This window comes from Bombina bombina, unplaced genomic scaffold, assembly GCF_027579735.1.
Source record: "Bombina bombina isolate aBomBom1 unplaced genomic scaffold, aBomBom1.pri scaffold_1842, whole genome shotgun sequence".
In the NCBI taxonomy this organism is placed as follows: domain Eukaryota; kingdom Metazoa; phylum Chordata; class Amphibia; order Anura; family Bombinatoridae; genus Bombina; species Bombina bombina.
Genome location: NW_026511419.1, coordinates 22,288 through 28,528, shown reverse-complemented (window position 1 = coordinate 28,528; position 6,241 = coordinate 22,288).

Sequence of the window (6,241 nt, the reverse complement as noted above, 5' to 3'; positions counted from 1 at the left end):
GACAGGCAGGCAACTCCAATTAGATTACACTAGCAGACTGATGTTTCACAGTCAAAAAAGTTTTTTTTTAAATATTTAAACTACTGTTACAACAAATATGAGTGGTGGCACTAACTTGGCAAGTGGGCCTGGCACACACGCTGGCAGGCAGGCAACTTCAATTAGATTACACTAGCAGACTGATGTTTCACAGTCAAAAAAGTTTTTTTTTTAAATATTTACACTACTGTTATAACAAATATGATTGGTGGCAGTAGTTGGCAAGTGGGCCTGGCACACACGCTGGCAGGCAGGCAACTGCAATTAGATTACACTAGCAGACTGATGCTTCACAGTCAAAAATTTTTTTTTTTAAAGATTTTCACTACTGTTATAACAGATATGATTGGTGGCACTAGTTGGCAAGTGGGCCTGGCACACACTCTGGCAGGCAGGCAACTGCAATTAGATTACACTAGCAGACTGATGTTTCACAGTCAAAAAAGTTTTTTTTAAAAATATTTACACTACTGTTACAACATATATGAGTGGTGGCACTAACTTGGCAAGTGGGCCTGGCACACACGCTGGCAGGCAGGCAACTTCAATTAGATTACACTAGCAGACTGATGTTTCACAGTCAAAAAAGTTTTTTTTAAAATATTTACACTACTGTTACAACAAATATGAGTGGTGGCACTAACTTGGCAAGTGGGCCTGGCACACACGTTGGCAGGCAGGCAACTCCAATTAGATTACACTAGCAGACTGATGTTTCACAGTCAAAAAAGTTTTTTTTAAATATTTACACTACTGTTACAACAAATATGAGTGGTGGCACTAACTTGGCAAGTGGGCCTGGCACACACGCTGGCAGGCAGGCAACTCCAATTAGATTACACTAGCAGACTGATGTTTCACAGTCAAAAATGTTTTTTTTTTTAAATATTTACACTACTGTTATAACAAATATGATTGGTGGCACTAGTTGGCAAGTGGGCCTGGCACACACGCTGGCAGGCAGGCAACTGCAATTAGATTACACTAGCAGACTGATGTTTCACAGTCAAAAAAGTTTTTTTTTTTAATATTTACACTACTGTTATAACAAATATGATTGGTGGCACTAGTTGGCAAGTGGGCCTGGCACACACGCTGGCAGGCAGGCAACTGCAATTAGATTACACTAGCAGACTGATGTTTCACAGTCAAAAAAGTGTTTTTTTTTATATTTACACTACTGTTACAACAAATATGAGTGGTGGCACTAACTTGGCAAGTGGGCCTGGCACACACCTTGGCAGGCAGGCAACTGCAATTAGATTACACTAGCAGACTGATGTTTCACAGTCAAAAAAGTTTTTTTTTAAATATATACACTACTGTTACAACAAATATGAGTGGTGCCACTAACTTTGCAAGTGGGCCTGGCACACACGCTGGCAGGCAGGCAACTGCAATTAGATTACACTAGCAGACTGATGTTTCACAGTCAAAAAACTTTTTTTTTTAAATATTTACACTACTGTTATAACAAATATGATTGGTGGCACTAGTTGGCAAGTGGGCCTGGCACACACGCTGGCAGGCAGGCAACTGCAATTAGATTACACTAGCAGACAGATGTTTCACAGTCAAAAAATATAATTTTTTCAATATTTATAATACTGTTACAACAAATATGATTGGTGCCACTAACTTGGCAAGTGGGCCTGGCACACAGGCTGACAGGCAGGCAACTGCAATTAGATTACACTAGCAGACTGATGTTTCACAGTCAAAAAAGTTTTTTTTTAAAATATTTACACTACTGTTATAACAAATATGATTGGTGGCACTAGTTGGCAAGTGGGCCTGGCACACACGCTGGCAGGTAGGCAACTGCAATTAGATTACACTAGCAGACTGATGTAAAAGTTTTTTTTTTTTAATTTACAGTAATGTTACACCAGATATGAGTGGTGGCACTAACTTGGCAAGTGGGCCTGGCACACACGCTGGCAGGCAGGCAACTGCAATTAGATTACACTAGCAGACTGATGTTTCACAGTCAAAAAAGTTTTTTTTTAAAATATTTACACTACTGTTACAACAAATATGAGTGGTGCCACTAACTTTGCAAGTGGGCCTGGCACACACGCTGGCAGGCAGGCAACTGCAATTAGATTACACTAGCAGACTGATGTTTCACAGTCAAAAAAGTTTTTTTTTAAAATATTTACACTACTGTTATAACAAATATGATTGGGGGCACTAGTTGGCAAGTGGGCCTGGCACACACGCTGGCAGGCAGGCAACTGCAATTAGATTACACTAGCAGACAGATGTTTCACAGTCAAAAATTATTATTTTTTCAATATTTATAAAACTGTTACAACAAATATGAGTGGTGCCACTAACTTGGCAAGTGGGCCTGGCACACACGCTGACAGGCAGGCAACTGCAATTAGATTACACTAGCAGACTGATGTTTCACAGTCAAAAAAGTTTTTTTTTAAATATTTACACTACTGTTATAACAAATATGATTGGTGGCACTAGTTGGCAAGTGGGCCTGGCACACACGCTGGCAGGTAGGCAACTGCAATTAGATTACACTAGCAGACTGATGTAAAAGTTTTGTTTTTTTTTAATTTACAGTAATGTTACACCAGATATGAGTGGTGGCACTGAGGAAGTAGGAACAGTATATGCTGTGAGCCTGACACACAGGCTGGCAGTGGCAGGCTGGCCTGGCAACTGAAATTAGATTACACTAGCAGACTGATGTAAAAGTTTTTAAAAAAAAAATTTACACTAATGTTACAACAGATATGAGTGGTGGCACTGAGGAAGTAGGCACAGTATATGCTGTGAGCCTGACACACAGGCTGGCAGTGGCAGGCTGGCCTGGCAACTGAAATTAGATTACACTAGCAGACTGATGTAAAAGTTTTTTTTTAAAAAATATACACTAATCTTACACCAGATATGAGTGGTGCCACTGAGCAAGTAGGCACAGTATATGCTAAGAGCCTGACACACAGGCTGGCAGTGGCAGGCTGGCCTGGCAACTGAAATTAGATTACACTAGCAGACTGGTGTAAAAGTTTTTTTTTTTAAATTACACAAATGTTACAACAGATATGAGTGGTGGCACTGAGGAAGTAGGCACAGTATATGCTGTGAGCCTGACACACAGGCTGGCAGTGGCAGGCTGGCCTGGCAACTGAAATTAGATTACACTAGCAGACTGATGTAAATATACTAGTGTTAGGCTTACAGTAAACCTCATTTTCTTCTCTGTAAATATTTCCTTAAAATCTCAAATTTTATATCAGTTTGCCTTTATCCCTTTAAATATTTTCCCTCCTCTCTTTTTTCCTTCTCCGCTAGTCTCACAGATCGCAACACCAAGATTGTAGAGAATTTATCAGTTCAGCTTGCATTACAGAGAGAATTAAGTTACACTGCGTAAATATCTGCTATCTAAACGGCAGATTTAAAAAGAATCATACAAAGAAAGGTCTCAAAAAAATATATTTTGCCAACTGCTAATACAGTGCTATTGCTGCTCATGAACTCCTTTCACATGAGTGAACTGGTCCTTTAAATAATAAAATGACAATTTTCCATTGCTCTGTCTAAACCCTAAGCTTCGGTTTTACAGACAAATATAACACAATAAAATATACTTATTACCTGAAATTCAACCCATTGCAATAACTGTGTCTTGAAAGCACAAAACTAGCTACTTAATATACACAAACAAACTCATAAATACTATTCCGCTTGTATAACAAGCCGTTGACAATATCTTAATATCAAAACTATGTTACAGTGTACTGTCCCTTTAAGGACTAACCATTTATCACGTAAATTACATACGTATACCCTAACCATGATTTAGGATGCTTGTATTATTTACCACACAAATTCTACTGCTTTACTGTATCATGATCTGCATATTAATTTACTTACAACAGAAAGGACCCAAATACTTTTAGAAAAATTTTAATGATATACAGCCTATAACCATATTTTATCTTTTCCACTAACGCCGTGCACACATCTTGCAAATACAATGTTAATCTTTTTCATTTACCCGAACATGACCAAAGGTCACTCAATCATCCGCACATTCACAAATCCCTTAATTAGCTCACTTGCAAAAACAATATATTTATATGCCGCAACAGGTGGACAGTTTTTTTTTATTATTTGCATACAACAATTATCACTTAAAACTAAAACTGCTATTAATAACACAAATACTTAAAACATGCTGTTGACTTTAAAATACAGTTATAAAGCTATAACAATCAAACTTCAAATACCTCATCATTTCTTAGCTAATAAACAAGCTTAAATAATTATCATACAGAAAGAAAAAATGCACCAAGGTCATTTTTACAGCAATACACACACACAAGCTCATCTCATCTCGCATACCAGAAATTCACTCCCTTTTTTCCTTTCCTTCTCAGGAAAACATATATTTCATAACATACCAAAGACATATCAAAATACAACAAGATTAACTTTCCACCACATTTAAAATGTATTTGAAAGTGTCTGAATTTGCAAGGAATGGCAATTTTCCCCACAAATTGAGAAAAACACATTTCAAACAGGATAAAAACATCCTCTGTTCTTTTTTTTTTTTTCTAAACAACTCTTTTACACTTAATAACAGAAACAGTGAAAACCAACAGACCATCACACATGACACATCAAAATATACAAAATTTCCTTTTCATTACTGCAAACGCATACAACGGAGCTTCTATAACATTTTTTTTCTTTTTTTTTACCGCTGACTCTACACAGCTGTGCTTACTGACAGTTTTTTTTTTATCATCCCCCTCCCTTTCTGGAGTGGATCTCTGCCTGAAATGTTCCTGCTCTTAACAGAAACTATTAACCCTTTTGTAGACATTAAAAATGCAATAACATTCACCTTTTCGAACATGCATTTATTATCAATATTTTACATGCAAATAAGAGCAGCAATGCTTAAATGCACAGTCACTTAATATGTTCTAAGCACAGCACATACAATTTTATAGCAATTAAATAGCAATTAAAAGCTTGTAAGCAAAAGCATCAAATATCAAACATCAGATCCAGGTGGGTAATAAAACTCTATTATAGGACATGGATATGGACAACTTCAACACAAGTGGGACTCAAACCCACTTATCACAAAGCGATGCCAACTTGCCCGGGGGACTGATAACCTCCGTCAACTGTATGCTAATTTTTATCTTGCACGCTACACCAGACAGGACTGCAATACCTGTCATAAACTAGCACAGGACTATTAACCTGTCTAGAAGGATTTATCACAAGTGCCGACAGGACTAAGAACCTTCGCACAAACCCTGCTTCTTTCTTTACTGCAGGAATCCCTTTTAACCCTTTATCATATATTACCAACACCTATTACAAAAATAAAACCAACTAAATTTAGGTTCAGATTCACAGAGGGAAAGTAGAGTAAAAAACACTCATCCACTTACCCCGTGCAAATCCCATGAGCTGACACCAGAAACTGTAAGGTGTTGGTTTCAGGGGGGAGTGTCAGTCAGGACTTGAGCCCACCGTACCACCTGGAAATGAAAATTATTTGATAAGGACGTCTAGAGAACAGTAATTCAGACCACGCAGCAATGATCTAAACCTGTTCTGTTTATTGAAAGATACAAAGCATGTCTTATAGACGACAGATACAGCATATGGGGTTAACTTGATGAAATGTTATGGCTGCGTCATTTTACACAGTTTCACAGTGTTTGTCAGGAAAAATACTAGCTCGTAAACAATATTTCTATAGTCATAATAAACAGTGCATCTAGGATGAAGACAAGGTTATTCGAGCATCTTATAGAGATAGCGATTTCCAGGCATTGTGCCAGGACATCTGCAAGGTTAACTAGCTTTACAGAGAATAATAACAAGCATGTATTTCTCACTACAGCAAAACTGCTATAATAAAAGATTATTCAGACAAGATGGATGCCAAAGACAAAATGGCGCTAGTCATGCTAACAATAATCCCTAACACTCTTTCTCTTTCTTTCTTTCTTTCTTTCTTTCTTTCTTTCTTTCTTTCTTTCTTTCTTTCTTTCTCTCTCTACTTTCTTTCCATCTTTCTTTCTTTCGATCTCTCTCTCTCTTTTTCTTTCTTTCTTTCTTTCTTTCTTTCTTTTCTCTCTCTCTCTCTCTCTCTCTCTCTCTCTCTCTCTCTTTCTCTTTCAACCTGCTGATAATGTAAATGTTT